The sequence below is a fragment of the Acanthochromis polyacanthus genome, chromosome 9, assembly GCF_021347895.1.
Source record: "Acanthochromis polyacanthus isolate Apoly-LR-REF ecotype Palm Island chromosome 9, KAUST_Apoly_ChrSc, whole genome shotgun sequence".
In the NCBI taxonomy this organism is placed as follows: Eukaryota; Metazoa; Chordata; class Actinopteri; family Pomacentridae; genus Acanthochromis; species Acanthochromis polyacanthus.
This window is the reverse complement of record NC_067121.1, coordinates 34,211,868-34,238,781: the sequence shown is the minus strand read 5'-3', so window position 1 is coordinate 34,238,781 and position 26,914 is coordinate 34,211,868. Positions and strand designations below refer to the sequence as shown.

General features: G+C 42.5%; 1 protein-coding gene across 3 annotated transcripts in view; it reads right to left on the bottom strand.

Annotated features, from left to right (window-relative positions):
• The window catches only part of LOC110953274 (uncharacterized), a 182,534-nt gene extending 160,729 nt beyond the window's left edge, over positions 1 to 21,805 (bottom strand). Inside the window, exon 1 of one of the 3 annotated variants that reach the window (XM_051952948.1) lies at positions 21,465 to 21,805. The gene's annotated coding sequence lies outside the window, so the exon portion shown is untranslated. The remainder of the gene's footprint in view (positions 1 to 21,464) is intronic. The other 2 variants (XM_051952945.1, XM_051952947.1) reach the window with 2 other exon arrangements.
• Positions 21,806 to 26,914: the final 5,109 nt, after the last annotated feature.

Below are 26,914 nucleotides of genomic sequence, written 5' to 3'. Positions count from 1 at the left end.
CTGCAAAGACGAATCGCAATCCACTTCCAAGCAGATTACTTTGCAGTTGTTTTGGGGGAGCAACTACAGGTGTTTATGTCAGTAGATACAGTGTCTTTAAAAGTGTTCACCCTTATTGTAACTTTTCCCTTTTTATTGCTTTCTAAGATTCAATCATCATCAATTTATTTTGGCTTCTAAGCAAAAATTTAGAAAGACAATGCCTCTTTTGTGCAAAAGTAAAACATGAAATGTGAAATAAATGATTGCATAAGTATTCACCTCATTTAAGTCATCTAATTCAACACAGGTGCAGCCAGTTTGTGCTTCAAGTCAAACAATTAGCAAAATGGAGATCATCTGACTGCAGTGAATGTGTCTCAAGTGATTGTGATATAAAGACACCTGCATCTGGAAGATCGTGCCACTGGTAAGTCAGTGCTCCTGGGTATAACTACACCATGAAGACAAAAGAACACTCTAAGCAACTCTGTGAAAATGTTATTGAAAAACATAAATCAGGGGATGGATGCAAGAAAAATTTAAGTCACTGAAAATCCCTTGGAGTACAGTTAAAGTCTTCATAAAGAAATGTAAGAAAAATGGCACTTCGGTAAACCTTCCAAGAGCAGGTCATCCTCAAAAACCATGGAGCGAGAAAGAGAATCGTGATGGAGGCCACCAACACACCTATGACTAATCTTAAGGAGCTATAGACATCAGACCAAGACCAATCAAAGTTTTATGGGACAGTGACACAGAGAAAGTTGCTGTTGGAAAAATCTCATATTAAATCTTGATTAGAGTTCACCAGAAGACACGTAAAAGGCCCTAAAGTCAACAGAAACAAGACTCTTTGGTCTTATGATATTTGTGGCCACATTTCTCTTAGAAAGCTTCAACAGCTGTTTTCACAGTTTCTCCAATCTCAGCCTCTGAAGCTTGTAACTCCTTCAGAGGAGTCATAGATGTCTTGGTGGCCTCCTTCATTAGTATCTGTCTTGCACGGTCACTCAGTTTTTGGCACATTCCTTCCATTTCTCAATGATGGATGTAACTGAACTCTCAAGGGCTATTCAGTAGTGATGTTACGAGATGTGCCGAGGCTTCAAAGCGTGTGTCGAGTAATGGAGGGGGCGTTTCCACGAAGCGCGTATCGAGGCTTGCTTCATTTAGGGGAGGAGCCAAAAATGATGACATCCGAAGCCTTGTTGCCCGGCTGAACCACGTGACTGCTTCGGAAAGTGTTTCAGATTTTGCCGCGAGGTCTGACAGCAGAATAAACCCCTCAGGCTCCATTCAAAATGTGGGTTTTGATAGAGAGTTGTGGTCAGTCTAGAGTTTGGATAGTGTTTTGATAGTCTGGATACTAGAGTTTGGATAGTGTTTATATAGTTTGGATATAGTTTGGAGAGTTTAGAGAGATAGTTTGGAGATTTAGGAGAGTGAGGAGAGAAAGATCGGTGATAGGAAGGAGCCAACCAGGAAGTGGAAAATTTCCCCTGTGTGGGAACATTTTGATTTTTTAACTCCTAATAAGGTAAGCTAAATCTAACATTATTACAGACGCATTAGGTTTGCTTATCAAGAATTGTATTTTTCACTGTTTATTTTATTCAAAGGTGAGGTGTTTATTGTGTGTCAAAAAAAGAAGTCGTTTAAAACCAGAAACTGTTGAAAACCTGTTACTTCCTAATAAAATGAATAAAATCTCCCCCCTTTCCTGTACATCCTTGTCTAAGTTACACAAGCATATTCAGTACAATCTTCCTAGTTCCACAAGCACTTTAACTGTCCTCTGCCTGCATAAGGCCATGTCATTTTCCTAAGGTGACAGAAAGACATTATTACACAACCTGCTACATTATATGATACTACCATTTTGGGGAAATTTACACACACAGAATACGTGAAACTATATTTGATTATACACATATGTGATCATTTATCTATAGAAATTATTTGATCATACATGTTTTTGTTTTTCATAGTCATTCCCAACAGCCATAATGAACAATGATTCAATGCATCAGGCATGTGGTTCAGATACAGCTGCCTGTGATTATACACTTGACCAGTAGGTGGTTTCGTGTGCTCATGAAGCTTCAAGAAATGAACCCTTTCTCGAACCAATTGGCTCAAGTGGTTCAATGCCTCGTGAGGCTTCATCTCACCATCGCTACTATTCAGTCAGTCCATCCAATCACTTATGCTTTTCAATAACTTTTTCAATGAGTGGCTTGGAGTGTTTATTTTGTTGTTGTTTTTGTCTTTGTGGTGTAGTTACAGCCGGGTGTATGGATCCACCTTCGACATGCAGGTGTCTTTATACTACGATCACTTGAGACACATTCACTCAGACTTAAGTGACCTCTAGCACCAACTGGCTGCACCTGTGTTGAATTAGATGACTCACTTTAAAGGGGTGAACACTTACGCAATCATTTCATACTTTTAATTAATTGGCATTACTTTGTAGAAGTCCACTTTCACTTTGCCATCAAAGCCAAATTAAATTAACTATGAGTCAATGTTGAAAAGCAGTAAAAATGAAAAACTTCCAAGAAGGGTGAATACTTTTTACTGGCACAGTACATAATTTAACCAAGAATTTAAAACCTTAACAGCCACTGAAGCCATCTGTTGATCACAAGCTGTCAAAGAAGCAACCTTTAAAGTGATCTGCTAAAGCCGAATCTATATTTACTGGAGCTCATCTGGTGACCTGTTAAAGCTTTGTTTATCAGCGGAGTACACCTGTGCCTGTACACCTGCGTCAATACCATTGGATGTCGCTACCCACACAGCTGTGAATGAGCCAATGATTTGATAATACAAGTGTGACTCCAGTGCTCTGCCTGAGCAAACCACACTTCATTAAGGTGCTTCACTCCATGTAACTTCATGCGCTCTTGGTTCGTCTGTAAAAATCCAGGTGTGAACACGAAATGGACTTTGACCAAATTGAGACAGACAGACTATCTCACCCAGCATCTAAAACCAAGCTTCAGTAAATGTTGACAATGACAGCTTCCTCCTTCTGATCAATGGCCCGAGCGGTAAAAAGAAGGATGATTGGCATTTGTCATGGATTTGATCTATCTGGTCATCTCCACACCTGTTCTCCTGTCTCCGTGCTGCATAGAAAAAAAGAACTGATCAATAAATGCGATCAATGGCTCCAAAGATTTAGCCTAAGCTCTGTTCTGTTCTCAACAGGCTGTCATTCACCATCGGCTGTCCAGACACATCTTTCTCCAACAGGAGACAGCTATTCACTTTCTGACGTTTAACCGTCTGTGGTAAGTAAAGGACTCTGTGTCGTCCGTTCTGAAGGATTCTGACAAGAAGCAATGGTGTGTTTTGGAGTTCTGAGCATAGCGATCGGAGCTCTCGATCCACAGGAAAGAAAGAAGGTGGGTGGGGGCGGAGGTGGCGCTGTGGAGAGGCCTGGCTGTGAAAACAGATGATTGGAAAGGCTGCACTCAGGAAATCATCAAACAGCAGTTGGTTAAGGGTCTCTCTTGTTCCCCAGCAGTAAAGGGACCGTGATGATGTGACACCAGGCTGAGCCAATGAATGTGACTTTTGGCTCTGGTTATAGATAGTCCCATTTTATTCGACACGGGCCGCCTTTCTTCCACTGGCAGCGCGCTGAATGGGGGCTTGGCATTTGAAAGGAAGCCGAGAGATTTGCTGGCGGATTAATCCTTTCATTAGGGAAAGTGAGAAGTTAATTGCGGCAACAGCTGCATCTCTCATGTTTACACGACTGACGGTTGAAACGCCATCCCTTAAAACGGAAAAAAGCAATTATCAATAAATGCAGGGCAATCTTGCCACGATGAATTGAGCTCAAATTAGGCTTTCTTCTCCTCCGCACTGCACATTTAGGGGCGCAAACAGCCGTGTTGGCTGGCAGGCACGTGGTCTTTTCCAGCGGCGGATTGTCACACAACAAAGATAAAAACACTTGACTTTCTGCGATGAAGAGTTCCCAGGGAGAGTGATCAAAGGTGAGCCGGAGTTATGATTTCCAGCTGATGAGGAGGAGAGGGGAGATGAGGATAGAGTGCATGGAGGCAGGGGAGGAGGGTGAAAAGGGCTTGTGCAGACTGAAGGAAGAGAGGAATTGGGTGTGTTGATACACTGTGGAACAACAACTTCAACAGAAAGGAGCTTGCCAGAAAACTAGAAGTCCAATTATGCTGGCAATTGAGAAACAGAGACAGCGTAGTTGTCTGCATCCCAAAGTTTGGCTTGGAAAAACAAGGATCAAGAGAGAGAGCCCAGAAATTCAAATAGTAGAGGAAGCTGTGAGGGTAGAGACAGGCGCAGAGGTTGAGAGATGAAAGGGAGGATGGGAGGCAGTGGTAACAGGATGACTGAAAACAAGGGCAACGGGGAGTGTGACAGCAAGAAGGGATGGATGGAGGACAAATAACACAAGGGGCACAGCGGTAGTGAGAGGAGAAAGAGGCACTGAGGCACTGAGGAAGGCAGAGTAACATTCACCGTTAGAGCCGATCAATTTCCCGTCCCCTCAATAATAGATGTGACGAGCACGGTGGGCTGTTATCTGTCAAGCTTGACCGACCGAAATACAATCCCCACTGGGAGCCCACACGCACACACACACGCATATACACCTATGCGAGCACGGGAAAAAAAAGTCTGATTTCAACACACATCAACTTATGAGCTAACCTTGGAGCACATGGTGGCAAAAAGAAACAGAGAAAAGGAATTTTACGGCGAAGTGGAAATCATTTGTGTTCATTGGTGCCTTCGTTGTCATCTCCATGGCCACACCGCACCGATGTCATCGACCTTCTCATTCATCAACTGAACTTTCCGTCCATTTCATGCATGAAGTCATGAAGCAGCTGAGATGCCGCCACTCCCTTTCTCACTCCCCCGTGTCGCGTCCTTTTAATCGCGCCCTCCATCTCTTCACGGGAACCGATGTCACTTCACACGAGGGCACATTTCGGAGGCCGCGCTGCACTGACGCTCGCGCTTTCGAAACCATGTGCCAGCATCCACGCGTATGCACAATAGCATCAGGTTACCTAACAGCTAGCGGGGGGAAGGCAGGCATGTGGAAGGAACCTCATCATGACGGAGCTCAACAGGAACAGGCTCTCACTCAGCCCATATCTGTCAGGACCCCCTCACGTCGCGTTACCCAGATGTGTCACACCAGAACACCCACACACTCCCAACACATTTGCTTTATCTCCAGCTGTTCCCACATTGAGCAGAAAGCGGAGGGCGGGGGGTTTGCACTTCAGGCTTGTGTGCATATATGTGTGTGTGTACAGATCTGAGGAGTGTGTGATCATATGCCGTTTTTGTCTTTGCTGACATTTGCCGTATTGCGCGTGTCAAAGCATATCTGTGCATGCAAAGGCAGGTTGAAAAGCAGAGCATCTTAGCGTGTATGTTATTGGAGCAACACGGAAACAGATAAATAACTGAAAACATGTCAGCCTGACAACGCATCGAGCAGAAGAAGCAGAAAAAGCAGAGTTGGTGTAGAATATTGGATCCAATAGTGAGGGTCAGTCGCATCAGGAGGAAAAAATTAATCTTAGGTGTTCTGAGGCATCTCGACCGCCCGATGGAGAACAAAACATTTGAAACTGAAAAATGTTCAGACATAAATAGCCATAAAATTTATGAGTCAGTTTGTGGGAGTTAGCAGAACGTCGGCAGTGTAGCCATCATCACAGCTTGTGATCATAGATGACAAACACTTCGACAGAGTGGATGCTGTCACACAAAACTGCACTGCACACACACACACACACACACACACACAAGCGGCTGGCAGCAGGTTAGCAAATACCTCAGCCACCAAGCGCACCGTAACATGTAATTATTGTGTTTGGATACACCTGTGATTTATTTACACATGGATAAGGAGAGATGTCAAGCAGCTATAGGAACAATCTGTTCCTGCGATATTGCTGACTGTGAGGCTTTTAAATGATGTGTCATTCATGGTTTTAAACAGAGGGGAGCCACAGGAAAGCTGGGTTCTATTGAAAAATATTTCTACTTTGCAGGTCTCTCAGGGGGGAAACAATATATGCAGTCATTTGGACATTCTTTAATTGCAATTCAGGTGCAGTTTCTGAAAATTTCTAAATTGTAATTTGCATCCAATGACCTTAGCAACCAGATTAAATGTATTATTGCCGTCCATTGTGTGGTGATTCATCGTCAACCTCTCTGATGGCAGAAATAGATCTGTCAGCGTGTGTTAAGTATTAATTTAGCTGATGTGGCATTGAGTAATAGCTGTGATATTCAGCTGTTTTGCACAACAGAATCAGGTTTGAACAGCCTTGAAAACTAACACAGGTGGTTTGTCTTATTCTTGGTGGTTGGACCTCTGCACACCAAATTCTAATTACTTCTTGAAGGTTTTAAAAACCAACCAGCTGCCACAAAATTACCTTTTTATACAACTAAACTAAATTCTCAATTACATTTTGAGAGATATGTATTTTCTGCCGGATTACGTTCGTTGGTAGCGTATCATAAATACGTTTCCAATCAACGCATTTTTTCATTTATTTCATAGCTTTCCTGTCGCTCCTTTTAAACCAACCAATTATATGTTTGATGGAGCGGGACTTGTCATTCTGGTAACCCATAAAATTGAGGGGAACATGCAGCAGAGGGTCGTATTTTAATCCAAACCATGACATCTTTCTTCACCCTACCTAAGTAACTGTTGTGCAGATACACTAACCAAGATTCTGACACCTAAAAGTGTCAAACAAAGCATGATATTTTCCAGAACATGAGTGAAAACCAAAAATACACAACAACAGAGCACTACACTTAATTTTAGGACTGATTTTTCTCTCGTCCATCACAGAACTTCAGCTCTGGTCTTTTGGACAAAAGTCTGGTCGCTGGTATGCGTCACCATCTACACCTCTCCACCTTTCCCACTACGTCACAAATTCCCTTCAAAATGTATTTGAAAATGCACCTTCCACTGTGTAGCAATGTAAATATATGGAGACATAATTCTAGAGATGCAACAGGTGCAAGGAAAAACTACAAAGGGCGATGGAAATCAGGCATGTGAGAAAATTGCATATTAATTTTTTGCAGAAGCAATAAATCACCTGTGAGAACAACAGCTGGAGCAAATGTAAATTACATATAGCTGTGCAGCTCGGTGGGAGGCTGAGTAGGAAGAGGAAATCCCTGATCTTACCTTGGTGGCCAGTCAACTGTTTCGCCAGCCGTCTCTGGGCACAACAGCAGCCCCTTCTGAATCGCTACACAAGTAAGGAACGTGGGTGGCAATTTAGAAGTCTGGAGCGAGGGTGGGTGAGACGACTGCATTCATTCTGTCTGGGGCTGGAGAGGAGCCAGGTCTAATCAGCCAATTAAGTGAAAACACCTGTGTGGGTTTACCGCGGCTGAGTTGGGCCGATGATGTAGGTGTGCAGCAAATTTTTACCCAACCTTTTTTTGTTGTTGTTGTTTCTCTTTATTTGTAGTCTGTTTAGTTTTTGTGTTCACCGCAGTGCCGTGTTTTATTCCAGAAAAACCCCTGACACTAAGAGATTGAACAAAATGTTCATTTTAGCAGCATATTCATTGAAGCAGCATCCTTCAAACCCTGCCTCCGTCATTAGCGGATTCCTGTGTTTTTGTGCGTCTATCTGTGCATTTCTGTGTAGTTCGCAACCTGCGATCGCCTGGCAACTTGCCCAGGAGACTTCCTTCCTTATGCCCAGTGCGAGCTGGGAAAGACTCCGGTGCACTTGTGACCCTGGATGGGAAGAAGCTGGCATGTTAAATGAATGAGGTAGTCTGCTAAAATACCAGATGCTATTCTATAGTGGGACTGGTTATGGATCCTTGAGCAATGTGATATTTTGGAATATGTGTTTAATATACAAAAGGTTAAGAATTCCAGTTTATTTCATGCTGGTGTGTACCTCATTAATATGCCTACTGAAGCTCTGCAGGTCATGCTAGCTTTGCACTCTCACACAAGACAGCATGTAAAGGGCATCAATCATAAAAGTAGATTTTTACATGAAGCTTTTGAAAGATTTGTTTTTGATTCTGTCTGAAAGCAAACACAGAAACAACTTTCCTAGAATGGACCTTTTGTCACTGCATTTGGGATCTCAATCTCAGTGCAGCTGACCTAATCACCATGATATTCTACCACTCCGGCCAGTTTGTGTGCATGTGGGAGGCTGTGGAGATCTTTCCATTGAGCAAGTGTTTGTTCTGGAGAAGTAAAAGCAAAGCAGGCAAAACGGCTTCTATCTGCAATTTTTCTGATTGCAAGAACAGAATGACAAGATACACACCCTGCAGTTTTTTTATCGACTGTCTCCGCACGATAAAGAGACTCCAGATGTGGCTTGCAGCTCTGCAAATTGACCCTTAGAAAAGTACCAAGAAACTCCCCCTGGCAAACTATCCTGCATTTAGTGAGCATTTCCGAAGGATGACGACGTGCATAATGTGGGATCAATACGCCAAAAACACTTTTTTTCTCACATATGCAGCTGTTCCTCGAGTTGGAAGGCAGAATGTGGGAGCACTGGTAATGTCTTTTGCATCAAATTTAGACACATTAGCTAGAGATGCAGTATTTGCTGTGCTTTGGTGCAGATTGCTGCAAACTCCAGCTACACAACAGCATAGCTATTATGAAGAATCATGAGCAAACAGGCTGTTACAGTTCTCTATGTATGGTATTAGAAGCTTACCAGATTTTTTAGAGTTTCACTTGGGCTTACAGCAAGGTCATTAGGTCAGTCCATCTATGGATGTAAGCTGCTTTTCAGATCAACAATGATAAGTAATGATATGCATTTTCTACTTTGCATGATATGTTAGAATCAGAATATGATAATATGCTTTATTGTCATTATACAGTGTGTAACGAAATTGGAAAACTTCTCCTTGTCAGTGCAAGAAAAATATTCAAAAATATTTAAAAATAGTGCAGGCAGTCTATTTACAATATATACTATAAATAACAGTGAATATAAATAACAGAGCGAATGAGGCAGTAGTGTATATTGCACATTTCAATTTATATTATTGGCTGGGTGTGAGATATGAGGCGTGAGACTTCAGGGTGGTGATGACTCTTGGAAAGAAACTGTTTTTAAGTCTGTTTGTCCTCGCTTTAATACATCTGTACCGCCTTCCAGAGGACAACAGATCAAAAAGCTGAGAACCGGTGTTAGTGTTTTTCTCCGTTATGTCGGGTCAGAACCTGTTTTCTATTTGCATTACCCCGGCTTCTAATAAAAGTTAATTTACTCATAAAATACAAGGGCACTTCAAAAAAGTTCTTGGCCTTCCCTTGAAACTAGGAGCATAACTCCCATTTTGGGACACAGCTGCGTACTATAAAGCCTTACATCACTGTCTGCACAAAGGCTAATATTTGTTGTCTTTTCTTTGACTTTGAAAATCAGCAGGTGAGAGGGAAACCAAAAAATGGACAAGACAGAAGCCAGAGCTTTGATCAAGCATCTGGATAAAAAGGGACTGATCCCCACACAGTTAACATGCTTAATAATGACTCTCCTTACTATTCAACTATAAAGAAGCCAGTTGCTGATTTCAAGAGGGGCACAGTCAGGGCCTCCAAAATCAGCCACGGGCGATCAAGTGGAGGCCAAATTACTGCACGGTCATGAATTACAGATGAGTGATTGTTTGTCACAGTGGAAATTATGGACCTCCAGGCTTCTTTCTTGTCCATTTTTTAGTTTCACTCTCACCAACTGATTTTCAATGGGTGTCGGCTGCAAAGACATACAGTACCAACCAACATACGAGTTTATGTGGACAGTGATAAAAGGTTTTATAAAATACAATCAATCCCCAAAATGGAACATATGGTGCTTGTTTCCGAGTGAGGCCGGAAGCTTTTCTGAAGTGCCCTCGTAGATGATGCAGTGGCAGACTCATGAGTTGTAGTTCAGCAGCGGAAGTTATTCTCATCTATGGGCGCATGGAGATTTTCCAAGTCTGGCATCAACAGGTCACACTCTGCAGGAAAAGTTTTCCTCCTCAGTCGGCATTGAAATTCAGGGCAGTCCTGCTGTCTTTCTACCTGTGCGTACAAATTTAGCCAACCATCAAACTGAAATGACCTGCTATCGTCCTGACAACAGTCCATGGGGTAATCTGCTAATGCATTTAACCGCTGAGCTTCCTCAGAAGACAGTATGACCACAATGAAAGTCAGCCTCACACCTGTAAACAAACCAGCGAGCGTTGATTAATATGCCACTAATTAGGTCAGCAGGAAAGTATCCTCAAAGGTGATCCCTAATGCAATTCGCAAAATGGCCTATTCAAGCGGCTAATTTCTGTGTTTGTATCCAATCAGTTGCAAAGAGCTCATGCTTGATGCCCAGGATAAACGCTTTTCACAAGCTGTTTTGTGCAGCTTTTTTCCTCGAATCTCTGCGTCAGAACTGAACAGTGCAGAGGTAGCATGACCAACAGAGCCACAATAGCCACATTAATGAAAAAACGCCAAGTTTAGATCAACTGGAATCTTCCTTTAATCCTTCCCACGCAGCAGAGTTACAAAAATACTAAAAAATAGAAGCTCCTTTAAATTTTCAACTCCTCTTTCATGTACCATTTCCATTTTTCAGTCCAGCATTACTCAGGCTTTTATTAATAGTAACGCAGTATGTGTAAAAATAGCTGGAATCAGTGTACAGATACAATATGCTGGGGGGAAAAGTATTATGATAACAAAAGTACCAAGGCATTTCTAGGGCAGGACCAAGAGAGAAAAAAGCACTTCCCAAGAATCGAGGCGTGACTCCCCAGTGAGCAGCTCACAAAAGGAGAAAAAAATTACAGTCCACTTGACTTGAGAGACGAATGACAAGACTGTAAAGAACAAACAACCTTTCTGTCTAACGTCGTGTACAACTCACGGTGGAACAGATTCTCCATCCAAACCATGCTCTGTCAAGCTCAAAACATGATTCCAGCATTGTAGCGCTGTGAAGTCCCTGCCATGTAGGCCAAGCCAAAACAAATGTGATGTCAATGCAATAATAAACGAGCTTTGTGTTTGAGTGCAACCATGATAATTAGTCTCAAGACGGTATGTTAGTAGAGAGAAGGCTCATAAAATATAGAGGCCATTTGGCGTGCACTCAAGAACAAATCTGTATTCTAAGAGCGTGGGCTGTTACACTAATGTTCTACACAGTTTAAATCTGGCAGAGGCACAGTCAGAAAACTTTGTTTGGAGGAAAGATGCTGACGGTTCCAGGCAGCAGGCTAGAAAGATTACTGAGTCAGCGCACGTACGTAGATGCACACCCTCTTGCAGACACACACAACGCACATGCAGACATGCCACACACTCCAGTCTGGGAAAAAAAAGGAAAAAATTCCTTTCTGTTGACTCGATTGCCCGTGTGCCCGAGAGACCATGCGCATCACCATTCAAGGTTCCTGACAAAATTGGGGTCGCCGCTGAACAGCACAGCAACTCAAGGTCGGGGAGATGATAATGATGTTTATGAAGTCTAAATCCTCAAAATAAGATTCCCTCTGTATCTCCCCAAGTGCCTACCTGCCGAGCAAGATTCCATTGTGACCAAGTGTGAAAGGTCTGCCTCGCAATTTCAGCTAGAAGGCGCATCACATTGTGCGGTGGAGCCCTGGAAGGAGGCTGAGGAAAGTACACATAAACCCGAGAATCCAAAGGGCTCGTATTGTATGTGCTGCTTGCAGGCAGGCGGGCAGGTACGAGATTTCTACGCATTTCTACAGTTTCATGCGCTGAATTATGAGATTATTGTCCCAACCCCTCCAGCGTCAGTGGGAGATGCGGTGACATTTTGACAGCACTAATCACCTCATTCTCAACATCTTCTGTTTGCGTAGGGAAGCGGAGAAATCTCCAGCGGCTCAGACGCACGAGAACACTGCAGCAAACATAAAAGGCATCGCAAAGATCTTTGCTGCCCGTTGGGTGGTCCAAAAGCTCCTGGTGGGCTCTTTGGTTCAACATACTAGCTGCTTGCGCAAATTGTTACACGGTGTGTTTTCACAGCTTCAGTTCAAACAACCCCCTCCTCTGCCGTGGCACCCCCTTCTGAGAAACTGCAAATACATCTCGGCCATCTCCTCAGGAACTGGCAAATAAAGAAGAAAAGAGACTTTGTATTTCTTTGAACGTTTAGGGCTGTTTTTCCCACTCGTCCTTTTTTTCTTTCTGTTGCATTAATTATGCATATAAAATGAGACTTTTTGATTAAAGCATCAAAACCACAGCAATGCAGTTTAAGCATGGATATTTGGGGAAGGGAAGCTTGCCAGGCCTAATTGAAGTGCGCTTTAATAGCAAACACAAAACATAAAAAATCTGTGACAATGAGACTCGATTGCTGTTGTTGTAAGCACACACAGCTGGGCTGCCATACTGGCACAATGTGGCTGAAATGTACTGCACATAGATCAATGCAGATAATATAGATGGAGGAATAAACATAAACACACATAACCAGTAAGTTATATAATTCGTAATGCTTCGGAAAGCAGCCGCGTGCATCGGGGTATGACTGGGGCTGACCACCATTACCGCAAAAGTGCTCTAACACACTCTCTGCTGCACACACAGGCACAGCTTCGACCCCAAACTGCTGCTACACACCCAATTACAATTAAATTTTGAGCTCAGTGCTCCTCGGGCCCAGGGTATCGATGATTCATTTTGTGTTTTATCAAAGAAACAGGAGTGCCATTAAAAAGAGATCAGTCAGCCACCAGGCATGAGGAGTCTGCTTCTAATTGGCCATTCATCAAAAAGCCTTCTCAAGTAGATCGCAGGACTGAAATATCACGCATGACAACTGAACTGCACCACATTAATTACACTCCTGATGAACCTCATGCTCTGTGGCTCGCCCTCTGCGACTCTAGAGAGGCTAGAAAATGCACGATTGCGCACACACCTGGACACACATGTGACTAAGTACACTCAAAGAAAACATTTTAATGGCAGAGTGTGGGTGCATCACACCTACCCAAAAATGACAGTATTTATCAATGTAATTTGACAGCAACATAAGAATGAACAAATGCTTCCTTCGCCCCTGTATTTCTGGCTTCAAAAAACACTCCCTGAGGTGCTGCCATTTTATCTGCTCAATATCATCAGTCAACCTTTAAAAAGACGCTTTCAACCATTTCACTTCCCAGCATGTCCAGCGTGTTTTCACAGAGACAGAGCACTGGTTTGAAAATATAGCGGAGTCACTGTCTCTCCGTTGTCTTTGTTCAACTTAGCAGCCATCAGGACACACACAGATGAAGCATTTCGAGCTCTGTCTCTTTCCTCTCACCATGTGCAGGGAATTCTCCCTTTCATCCATTTCCTGATGCACTCTAACTAGACAGTTTTCGGTCATGTCCCAGAATTATGCGTGCTAGCTCTCTAGCTTCCCGCACACACACATATATCCACACGCACAGGCACGAACAGCTGCACATCCGCTGACAATTCATCCATCTCTGAATCTCTCATTTTCTGGTTTGAGCGTTTTGGTGCTTTTCTCCCCTTCTGAGCTGCTGGATCAGCTGGGGCCGAGTTCATCACGAAGCAGTTGCCCAGAGGCCAAGAAACAGAGAGGCTGTTAATGTGGTTACTGAGCAACTACAGGGTTAAAATGCGCATGAAAAGAGCCACATGTAAGCTCAAACGAATGTATGCATGCACACGCATTTATCTGTTGTGTCTCCTTTAGGCACAGCACTGATGATGAAGGAATCTTCAAAGTAACGGAGTGAAACCCAGATGGTGTTTGATGTGTGGATAATGATTTAGGTAAGGCTACGCAACACTTTCTCCACATGCAAGCTCAATGGAGGCCAGAGACTGTTGTGTAGACTTGAGCATGAAAACTAGAAATTGAGAGCTTTACAAGGCATGAGAAATGTAGCTCTGAAGTCTCGGATGTGCAGATTGTTCCTAAAGTAGCCTGTCTGTGTAACTGCTTTTTCAGACATCAAGAAGCAAGAGCCTCCTTTTCCTGAGACGAGCACCTTGTGGGAATCGAGCCTGTGCCCTTGCAGACTTCTGTGCATGTCGGCCCCTGCACAGGAGCTCTGGGCTGGGCACCGCAGCTATCAGTTCATCATTGTCATACAGTAATTCAGTATGTAATGTGCCTCTAAGTCCCTAAGAAGCAGAGGAACAGACAGACTGTCTACACGGAGCATGCTAAGCCCAGTCAGTGTCCTGTAGGACCGGCTATTTAACACAGGAATAAGCCAATTATCTTCATGGAGTAGGCAAATTTACAATAGGATTTACTCAATTCCTACAGGACTCCTATGTCAGGGGTGGCAGCTTATGCTGTAGGTTTCATTTTGTCACGCCCCCCCCATCACCACACACAAACACACACACACACACACACACGTCTGCAGCTGATGTGACACATGCAGCCGTGCAGATGCACATTACCAGCAGCCCAAGCGAACACCTACACAGTGACTCCTACCTCCAGCACGCACAGCGTTTCACCAGAGTTACTGGCAGCCGTGATAAAGACGAGCCAAAACACAGAAGTGATAAATAACACGAGAAAAAAACAGAGCTACCTTCTGTGCAAGCAGGTTTTTTTTTTCTATTAAAGAGCAATTGTACAGAAAAATAGTTAATTTTCTGAGTATGATAAATTTAATTCCAAGGCGCTGGTTACAGTCATTGGCACCTTTTGTTGCAAAGCTTATTAAAGTCTCTCTAAATTGTGTTAAACCATGGTGAAATTATTTAAGTAGCTACAGTCAGCGCCTTCAATTTCATATGTACTTATGAGTTGAGAAATAAGGACAAGCAAATGAAAATCCCGAGAAAACTGTAAAATTGAAAACTGCTTTCCCCATCATGTGTCTTAAAGCTAATCACTTCAACTCAACGTCTGACTTCGGAAAATCTAATTTAACGTTCAATACTGTGATTTCGGATTCCATGCGCTGCGGGACTAATTGTAGCTTCTTCATTTCAGTGCAGCTCAGTGAGATCTGACCCTCCTCATGGATTCTATCCTCATTACCCTTGCGCATGGAAGTAATGCAAGCTGGGCTGGGTGACTGATACGCCTGTTCTTTGATCTGTTCTTCGGCTGTACACCTAACAGTCGTCCCACCTCCTGACTCGTGATTTAAAGGAAAGTTATGAGCAAACTCATTTCCTAAGCAGATGTCCAATACAAAGATTAATCGCCATCCAACTTTGAGGAAGAAACAAAAAAACTCTGGACCTGACTTGAGTTATATTTGAAGGATTTATCAGGTGTCTTGATCTGGAGGAAAATAAATCAATAAGTCAGAGCTGTCTGGTTGAGGCTTATATTACTTACTGAAAAGTTAAGGTGAAATTAGTGCATCACAACCTGTTTTGAATTATATATATATATATATATATACATACATATATATAGATATATATATATGCATATATATGAATGGTTTTTAGAAAGTGCGGCACTTGAAAAATGTAAGCAATGATTCATCACATACAACTAACTGAAAAAATAAAAACATCACTCCGGTGATAGAAACTGGTAGGAACAGAAAACAAAGAAATGAGTGGTTTAAAAAGCTGCCAGCCTTCAGTTATGAGACATCAAAAGCTTAGCACTGGTGGATGACAACATGAATTACTGAGGCAGATAAAACATACGCTAACTGAAGAGTGACCTTCAACCAAATGTAGGTAAAGCTACTGGTGGCTGAATTAACAGGAGGCATGTTTCTGTTCTTCTGACCTTTAGAGCAGGGATTCCCAAAGTTTTCAGTCCCTGAGCCCCAAAATAACAGTGTCAGAGCGGCAAACATCCTTGCTACTCACAGAGATGGTTGAAGCATTCAAATGTTGTATGCAATACCAAACAACAACCTCTTGATCAGAAAAGTAAAGCAAAAAAAATGCAGTTCCTTGAATATCCACTTGAGGCTGGTTCCAAAACTGAATTAATCCCCATTGACTCCTATGTTAAAATGTCCAATTTTACAGTGTAAATAAACATGTTTACAGCCTGGTACAAAAAATGAGTTGGTCTGTGTAGCTGATTTACCCATTCATAACAACTCTACAGGTTTTGACTTCTTAAAAAGCATATCTGTTTAAATTGTATTAAGGCTAAAAGCTAAGCATAATTAAGGGAGTAGACGATTTGAATGACAGGGGCTTTCCCTCAATGGACAGTTTATGGCCCACCTCAGCTCCACTGACACCATCTCTTTGCTTCTTTTTGAATCAGTTAAGAGTTACCATGAAGGCAACAGTCAGAAGCATCACTCTGAGTTTCATAACCACTCTTCAGGAAACCTATAGGTGACATCACAGAGGGTTTGTCCATCTTTAAATACAGTTTATGGCTCACACACACAGCACAGTAACAGGTCTCAAGACAAAAAACACAACAGTCCAACAACTATAATAAGATTTTATATTGATTTGATAAAGGCTTCTAACTGAATGCATTAGTAATATCTAAGTATAAGCTGAAGCACTGAGTAAAAACAGGAGCAGCAGAGGTTCTCCTTATGTGTGCAAAAAGCAGCAACACCTGATTGTTTCTGTCTTGTGTGAAGCTACTGTAACTGCTATGTTTATCTTGTGCAACAATTTTTGCTAAAATATGCCATTTCTTTTTGTTTTTTAATTCTATTTGATTCCTGGAAGTCATCGGGCAAACCCCCAATGCCTTCAACTTGGTGTCTCATGACACCCGCTTTGGCAGCAACTGTCTTAGCATGGTTCCCCATCCTTCATATTCCTGTGCAACCTAATGCATCTCAGCCTGTCCTCTGAATGTGAAGAAAAGAAAATATAGAACTGTCCGTCAAACTCCCACGAGAAAGTCATCCTACTGATGTAACAGAGCTTTACTGAGATCAATTATTATGATGAAGCTGAATTCCAAAGTGTAAGCATTTACACTACTTGCCACTCAAAGTAGTAATCACATCTCTGTAAAGTTACTGCCAAACACTTTCATTCCTTCTGCTGATTCCACTTAACTCCAGGGACTCTGGGAACTTTATCAGCAACATAGTGTTCCTCCTCCTCATATACTTCACATCTGTACACCTGTGTGAAAACACTGAATTCTTTCCAACAAGATTCGAAAAGAAATGTGAGGAAATGCACGGCATCATTATTCAACACTCAATTCTTGGCTCAAACTCAACTTTCAATCAGAACCAACTAGAGAAAAGATTCTTTTTAGCTCACTCGTACAATACTTCAGCCAGTGGCAGCAAGTCTATGCCCGACACACACACATGCAAGCAACAGCCATATAGGCTTTCACGTTCTGTCAGTGTCTGACTCGCTTGCCCTCTCTCTTTCTCATTTCTGCACAGTAGGGTGTAAATGTAAATACACAGAGCACACACACATACACTCACACACAGAGAAAGACACACTCAGTCCAGCCTGGAGCAGCCTTCTGTATAATAATGTCTCCAGTGGAGCGAGTTTCTGTACTTTTTTTTTTTTCTACTGGAGTCCTCCTTCATCACCCGTTCCAAACAGCCATCCACCATCGAGCTTAGAGATGCCTCCACCAATCTAACATCCCACTCAGAAATTCAGTCCACCCCGACAGCGATGTGGACCCCCTGCTGGATGCAGACAGGGAATGTGCCTCCATACTTTCAGTTCTTCTTGAAGAGAACAGACAATTGAGGAAAATCGCATTCATATATGTGTGTCTGTGCTTGCACGTTTTGCTTGTGTGAAGACAGCAACAGTGACTTTTCCATGTTGTGGGCAAGTGTGCGAGCCCTGTCTTGAATATGCATGCACATATGCATCCCGACCTGCATGCACTGCCACGTGCACGCGGGGTAAACAGCGGCGTTGGTCTGAGAGCAATCAGACCGTGACAGACTCTGCAGCACCATCCCACAGGCCTCCACAGAGCAAAAAACACTGCACCGCTAGACATAGCCATTTCCTCTAAATGACCGCCTCCCCTCCCCTCCCCTGCCTCCCTTCCATCACCACCAGGGAGAGAGCAGCTCCGTGTCTCGACATAGCAGCGCGAAGGCTGGGGTCAGCGTGTCCTGCTCTAACCTCAGTTTGGGGACGCTGGGGACGATATTGGGGGATCATGGTGGGGAGGGGGGAAAAGCGTGAAGGATGTTTGAGTTAAATCCCACACTTTTCCTGGGAGATGCTCGCTGTGAGAATGCTGGCGAATTTCCCTTCTTAGAAACTCTGCATCAGCAATCATGTGTCTGCACCCCCCTTCCTTTGATGCAAAATCACCATCAAAGGGCACTGAGGGAAGGTATAGTACATCATCCTCCACATCTATCTGGAGTCTGAAGGGAGCATCACGTATGGATGAAAAATGGCTCATCAGTCACTTGCCTTGAGTAGGTAATTGGAGATGATATAGTTGAGATGATATAGTTGAGATTCAGTTCGGCGCAAAGTCACTGCAGAGTCACAAGCTTTTCACTCCCCCTTCAAAAGACTGACACCAGAGGAAAGTACTCTGCTGAAGGTTTAATACGCCTCATTCCATTTTCCCCGTGCCTGAAAAGCAAGACGAGGGGAATGCAAGTAGGATCTGAGGCGATGTTAGATCCTTGAAACTCCTTGTATCCTTCCTCGTTTCAAACAATCGGAAAGGGAATTGTGCCATTGCATTATCTCTGTGCGTGGGGGCCCTAGGGAACGCTCATGTCGTGAGCACTAAGCATTCATTTCCTTGTTCTCCACAAGGATCCCTGGGAGGCCATGTTGTCTGATTCATTTCACTGAATTGTCAGCTAATGAATGGTACGCGTCCGTCGACTGCCACACACTTTGTCGGAAGAGAAAAGCCCCCGTGGGTGCTCATCTTTAGGGTTCTCCCATTCTCATTAGGAGGGAATCAAAAGGAAACAGAGACTCACTGATCATTTACCATGTCCCCAGTGTGTGGTTCCCATGTGGGGGGGCTGCATGTATAGGCTTTATTTCTCTCCGCAGAACAACAATCTGCATGTTTCGATGCATCTCTAGCATCTTTAAGAGTAGGCCATTGATGGAATGTGATTGAATCTTTAAAGGGAGACAGCCAGCGGAGTCTTTGGAACAGTATTAGTAAGTAATCTGTCTTCTTGGCAAAGCATTACAAGCCACTTCAGGCAGGAGAGGCAACAAGGTTATATAAGACTGGCGGGTGAGAATGGTTAAAGAAAATCTCTATTCAAGACCTGAATTCAAATCTGTTTCCCTAAGCGCTTTCGACTCTGCTGTTTCTCTCCTAAACACACTTATTTATGTCCTTCCTCAGTGTCTTTTCCTGTCTGTGTCGCTCCGTCCTCCCTCCTCTGTCTGGACGCCGCCATCTATCCCAAACCTGTTCCTTACTGTCGGCCATAACGCACAGTAATGTCCACTAATGGGATTTGCTGTGTCCCTCTCTTGTCACAACAACAGCACCTCTTTTTTCAGCTTCTATTCTTCGGGCAGTTTTATCGCCTGCATAAGTCACTGACTCAGTGTGACCTGTCTGCTTCCACCACCGCCGCCCCTTCCTCTCCTCCTCTATCATCTCATTTTCTCCTTCTAATCCCTCCTCATGTTTTGTCCCACCCCTTCCTCTGTCCACCTTTCATGTACTCCATCTAACTCCCTTCTCACGTCCCTTGATGTCTCCTAAGCTCTTCCTCTGCCCTCTTCTGCATCTCGCTGTTCATTCCCCATCTGTGTGTCTGTCTTCGGTGGAAACAGTTAATAACTAAACACGAAGATTTCCACGCTGTATCTTCTAAGCACATGTGTCCAATCGCCTCCCTCGTTTTCACTGCTTCCCTCCAAATAAAAAGCTTGCATGTCACAGCTGGTCCGGTGACAAATTGCAGAAAAGTGCTCATGCAATCAGAGATACACAAACCGAATGGCACATACAGAGATAAGCATCCAGTCACAAGCCTCCGACTGGAGATGCACAGACACGTAAACAAATATAGACACATAAGAGCTGATTGTGCCCAATGTACCCTGGTGCAACATCCATATATAATACATGAGCTTTCCACATACATAAACATGTCTCACACTGATCAGAGCCATTACAGTCGCTTAGGGCTCATCACACGTGTGTGTGAGTGTGAGTGTGTGTGCCATTCATTAGCTTTTATGTCCATGTTCAACAAGGGGCTAAAAGAGCAGAGATTTTCCCACTTCAGAGCTGACCCAGCTGCAGAGAGGACTGTATCAAAAGCTCGCTGTGCTCCCTACAACATCAAAAAATTATATATAGATGTGGCAGACCCACTTTTCTTGCTCTAACAAAAACGTAGTACACAGCAGGCTGCAATAATCGATATAACCTGGGAAGGCAGGTCATAAATCTAAGCAAATGTATTTCCCAGAAGGGCAATGGATGCTTAAGGTCTCACACAAACAGCAACATTATTACATTTGTGCACTGGCTGAGCATCTTTTTTTGGCAAAGGCGCATCACAAAGCGACACCTCTGGATATGAAGCCAAATACTTATTATCACCGACTTATGGGGTCGCGTAATAAATGGACGCAATTAAGTCGAGGTTCTGAAGCGACTCGCAGCCGATGAACCTCATTAGAGACGCGCTGAACCGCAGACGAGATTGCACACACGGACGAGCGCGCAAGGTAAAATATTTGCCCCAGGAGGTGTCGGGTTTGCTCCAGTCTGTCAGGGAATCTGTTGGGAATCGGCTCGTACGCGTAAAAAAGAGAGAGAAAAAATACTGCGCCTGTCCAATTTGCACACACAAAAAGTGACATCCCCCTCACCTTGTGGTCGGAGGAACAGCCTACACGGACTGCAAATCTGGTGGAATCGATGAGCGGATCAATAACGGGATCAGTCAGTGTATACAACAGTTATTATGGCGCTGAAATTCCCCCACATAAAGGCGCATATAGCGTGCGCCAGCGGACAGGTCCTCAATCTCTTTGACCAAAGGGGCTTCCAATTAGGACTCTGTGTTCACTGTCGGCCATTATGACACAGCTCCACGATTATATTTCTCTTCTAAGCACAGTTCACAGGTCATTCTGCTCTGTGATTTCAGGGATATACTTTTTTCTCTTGCAGCGACAGAAAAAAACCCCGCAGATCAGTCACAAATACGCAAATACGCACGGAGTCGGTCCGCCGCGAGAATGAACCACCTGCCTCTATTTCCCAAAAAAGAATAACAAAGCGACCCGTGTGTATGAATAGAAGTGTTAAAGCATCCGTGTAGCGGTGTTTCTGCTTTGAAACCTGCAATTTCTGGTAAATGTCAAGCAGAGATGCCAAGAATTCCCAAATCGAGAGGAAACTAGGTCTGATCTTCAGTCAGCCTGACCGAGGTGAAAAAGAAAAGAAACCGTGCGCGTTAAAAATGACACAATCATCTGAATTCACACAGATTTTTGTTGAATTTACCTCTGGATGTCGGATCTCGGTGCGATTGTCTCAAGTTTCTTCGTCCGTCGCTCGCCTTGCCCGTCAGCCGGTCACCAAACTGACTCCAAGAAGGACAAACGCTGTTATCGCGCCGTCTCCTTTCCCTCTCCTCTCTCTCCTCTCTCTCTCTCTCTCTCTCCTCTCTCTCACCCCTTTCAATAATAACGTGACTCCTGAAAACCTCTCGCCACGTTTTTCCTGCCGCTAATGTCCACGGTTTCTTGTCTTTGTCCTCTCTTGAGTTCCTCCTCATCACACAGTCTCCCCCTCGGAAGTGATTAATACTGGTATTATGTCCATCATCACTCATAATCACCATCATCACCACCTCCACCAGCAGCATCACGATCACCATCTTTATCATCATTCATCAAACATCAACACAGCCTCCTCATTTGCATTGTATTCAGAGGGCTTTCCTGCGTTTCTACGTTTTTATTACTGTTATTTTTGCAGTAGAAACTTAACATTGTGGATGCATGAAACAAGAGTTACGGATAACTCTTTAAAATGCTTTTTTTTTATTTCAAGGTTTATAAGCTGCAACTAATTAATGCTTAACCAAGTTACAAGAAACTATGTTTTGGGTTGCAAGGCTATTTAGGAAAATAATAGGTCATGATGATTACAACAGTAGTCTAGTCTCATATTAGAGGGAATTTTTACAATAAATTACTGTTAACATCATCTAATGATCCTTTAAGCAGGCATAGCTTACCTATTAGAATTTATTGTTAAAAATGTGTTACTAAATTGGTTATAAGTCACAAATACAAGGAACACATTTGGGTTGCCAGGTTTAGTAGAAAGTGTAAAACTCATAACAGTTTTTTTTAATTGGGTATTGTTTCTTATCTTATTAATGTTACTTAATATTAGATATTATTGTTAATACATTCTTTACTAACATTATAAATAAGTTAAAAGACACTTAACACATTCAGGTTGCCAGATTTAGAAGAAAGTGTAAAACTCAACTGTTTTATTTGCTAGTTTCTTGTCTTATTCATAGACTATAACCTATATTAACAGCCTCGTAAATTAGTTATTGGTTGATTGTTGTTTCTTAACAGTGATTAAAATAGCCTAGGAGTTAACAAAACCTTCATAAAGTGGTACCCAATGTTCTTTCTTGAAGTTTTCTATAATGGTTTCTGCTCCTGCAGCGAAACTATCTATCTATGCTGATCAAAATTGCATTCTCGTAAGCAAAAACTTGGTAACGGTAAACCATATACGGTGTAAAGCATTTGTCAGTAATTTATTAAGTAGTAATTAGGCTATTACATCAAAAGGGTGCCTTGTTAGAAAGTGGTAACTTACCTTCTTATATAAATATTCCACAGAATCTTTAGATGTAATGTAGTGACTTGGTGTATGTCATTATCAGTCATTAGTCAGTATATAGAGAGTTCCCACTGGGGTTTCTATGACCTTGTATTCCTGTTATCGTTTCCAGAATGTTAAAGCTAGAGGGCAGGAAATTTACATATTGATGAACAGCCTTTACATTCAAGGCCTTACCAAGCAAGTTCACACAATATCAGGTACCTCTGTTTTTCTCAGATTCTCGTGTTAATGGCAACCGTTTCCCGCTGGCACCAAGTTAACCAGCAATTATTGGTTTGCCAGAACTAAAGAGGGGAGAAACCACAGACTGTATATAAATGATGGATGTAGTTGCGTGATGTCAGGCATTGGTTTGAGGACAGCTGTTTTGAAGCCTTGAGTTTGGAATTCAGATGTCACCATGTTGCCCTTTTGAAACCAGATGTAGTGAATAAGTGGTGGATCCGACAGGAGAACTTGAAGACACTGCATACACTAGTGACCTGTCACTTTGTTTGCTTTTAATCTATTTTACATTTTTGTTTGTTTTTTTGCAACCAGATGAGTCACCCTCTGCGGGCTGTTAGAAAGAATGCAGGTTTATCACTTCTTCATTGACATTACCTTTCAGACCTGGAGGTTACATCCATCTTTTGTATCCAATCTAAGGCAGAATGCCTCGCAACAAAGATGTAGAAGACTACGGAAACTGGGACTATAGCAGGACAACCTGGGAAACATCCAAGAAAAGTTGATGTCTTGATGTTCCAAATAAAAAAGAAACTCAGCGTTGAGAGAAAGAATTACAGTCTAAAAAAGACAACAATTGGGGACGACCGAGTCTCGCCTTGACAGCCCATTCTGTTGAACATAATGGTCTTCCTGCACCACACTATCATTCTGCTAAAGTGGAATAAATAAACACTTTGGCTTGTTTGTATTTCTATAAATTAATCCTGGCTATCATGGGCGGAGCCAAGCAAAGGATGTCACTTCACTGTTGCCTGCAAACAGACAAGCACTGACAAGAAGTGGAGGAGAATGTTGGATCAGATAATCGACCAATGGTTGGCTTATACCGACATCCAATGAGTCCAATTAGGGACAACCCAATAGTAGAGTGGTAAGGGCCCATACTATGCTACTTGGCTGGATCATGTGATCATTTCTCTGGTCTCATTTCCACTTTCTTGTCTCTCTTCACTTTACTCAGAAATAAAGGCTACCAAGCTCCAAAACAAATAAAATTAAAAAGAAAGCAAGCAAAACATACATCATAAGAGAGGCGGTGCGCTCTTAAAGGTGCAGCAGCCCGAGCTGCCATTGGCAGGGGCAGCTCCAATGAAATTTCATTGTATATGAAATGTCCAATGACAATAAAGGTTTGATTGATTGATTGATTGATTGATTGATTGATTGATGCATGCATCAATAGTGTTCATGTAATTCCTCCTATCGTCAGATGGTTGAAATTAAAGTTACACGCTGCAGCTTCATAGCTTAACCTTTACCTGCTAACACAATGACGGAGCAACATTTTTAAAAAGGGACCCTATTTGTTTGGAAGCATGCTGGAGAACAAAGGGAAAGCAAAAAGTTTCTCCTTTCTGCCTAATTTCCAGTTACTGGTTGACAATTGGAAGTATTCCTAGACTGTATATAGTAGTGAAGCCAATGTGGAAGTGCTTAAACCTACATTCTTTCTAACAGCCAGCAGAGGGGGACTCCTCATGTTACAAAAAGAAGACTTGTATAGACGTTGATGAGAAAATGATTGAATTCTCACATGATCTGTTCCCTCAGTGAACATTTTCCTCATGAGTTTATCACATCAATCCCTAGTTTCAAGTCCCCTTCAATATAGCATGATGTTTATTTTGTAAATTATGATCCCAGTTGGAGCAAAATAGATGTTAAAGCAAGGTATGTTTTACAGTGGGGCTATTTATGACTTGCCTTGAAGTTATTGCAATATAACTGTGTGTAGTGTCTTCATCAGATCCACAACTCACTCATTAAGTCTAGTTACAACATGCTTCAAAACCTTAGTCGACAAACTATGAAGTGACATCATTCGATCTTCTGTTTACACTGTCTATGAAATGAAGACAGAAGAAGACAAAAGAACACTTCAAGTAATGAAAACTTCACTTCAATCTGTGAAAAGGTTATTGAAAAACTCAAGTGAGGGAATGGACACGAGGAACTTTCGAAGTCACTGAATATCCTTTGGAGTACAGTTAATCCATCAATAAGAAATGGAAAGAATATCTGACACGCATAAATCTACCAAGAGCAGTTAGTCCTCGAAAAACTGAGTAACTGTGTAGGAAAAAGATGAGTGGGGCACTGTGGTAGCTCAACAGGTTGAGCAGGTGACTCATAAATTGGGGCTATAGTCCACATGCAGCGGACATAGGTTCAATTCCCCCATTCTTTTTCCCACCTTCCTGTCTTCCTCTCACTATGACTGTCCAATCAAGCTGCAAAAAGGCCAAAAAGAGAGGAGTGAGGGAGGCCACCAAGACACCTATGACTCCTCTGAAGCATCAGCGGAGGGGAGAGACCGTAGATACCGTTTCTTTTGCCTTTTCTTGACCAGTCATTGCTTTATAGGAGAAAAGATGTTCTCTCACAATCCCTGGGCAACCAGACAGAGCTAGAGCAGTTTTGCAAAGATGAACGAAGTGAAATTACTGTGCTCAATGCTGTAATTATGGCTAAAAATGCATCTATCAAATTGAAGGAGGTGAAAAATTGTGCAATCACATATTTTGTATTTTATTTTATTTTATTAATTAACTGGCATTACTTTGACGGAATCTGTTGAAAAGGTGAAAAAGTCGACTTTGTAAATTCTTGTCAGAAAAGCCAAATTACATTGACCGTGACAGAAAAATCTCCAAAGGTTGAACACTTTTTAAAGACACCGCCCAGTCTGTGGAAATTACATGCAAACAAACGGAAATGTGAACAGAACAAATTTTTGATTAGGAAAAAAGTATGTAAAATAACTCTTGTTTGCTAGCAAGACAAAGTCCCCAGGGCATCTTTAACATATGTAAGGAAGACCACGCTAATTATTACATTGCAACCTTTAAAATTGTCCCTTCTCCTCTCATTACATTGCCTTTTTTTTTTTTAGCAGGGGCACTATCATCATCATTAACAACATCATTATCACCAGTAAGTCATCACCTGATTACAGTCCAATGATAACATTATTATAGCCATGTTAATCAGACCATCTTTATCATTGTCACGATCCTATTTCAAAAAGCTATTACCTCCATCCTTATCACTTAAGAGCAAATTATACCTCGTCATCTCCGCGCACACGTATTCGCGCCCATGCACGCTCACATTTCATTAGGCTGATATACCCTCCTCTCTTCTGTCATTACATATGCTGTAAGTCCCGTAACTCTAGTCTACAGCGTGGTTGTAGATTGACTCCACCAGGATCCCTTTGAAGAACAGAGAGAGAGGGAAGAAAGAGATGCATGTGTGACCATTAGAATAGCAAGAAAGAGGGACTGCTCTCTCTCTATTATAGAGTACAGTATAACAGTCAGAGGACAGAGAATGAAAGGATGGATTTATCCACCAGGGAGATGCTCTGTGTGTGAGTATATGTGTCGCAGGGAGAAGGAAAGGGAGCATATAGTTGAATTCTTTGTTCTTGTTATTATGGAACGACAGCGCCTGTGAATGCATTATTAAATTATAAATACACATTTGCGTGCATTTGTGTGGATTTTTAATTCTTTTTCTTGTCGGTTCCTCAGGCCAGAGTGCACAACTGCCTGGCTGTGCCACACTTTACAGCAGCCTGGAGAGTCGGTTAGTTTTGCCATACATGTGTTTGGCAGGCGCACTCAGTTGGCCAAACAGCAGAACCAGGCTGGATATATTGTACCCAGCACCAGAAAACATGCTTTTAGGCTGTGCAAAGAAACAACTTGTATCAGAGAAAGCTGGAGGGTTTACTGTGGTCTCACAAAGCATCACAAATTCAGCTTGTTCCTTCTCAGCTGTATAATTTGCGATCAAGTAAATCATGTGTTTTTCTACTTAGAAGGATCCATTTGCCCAAATTA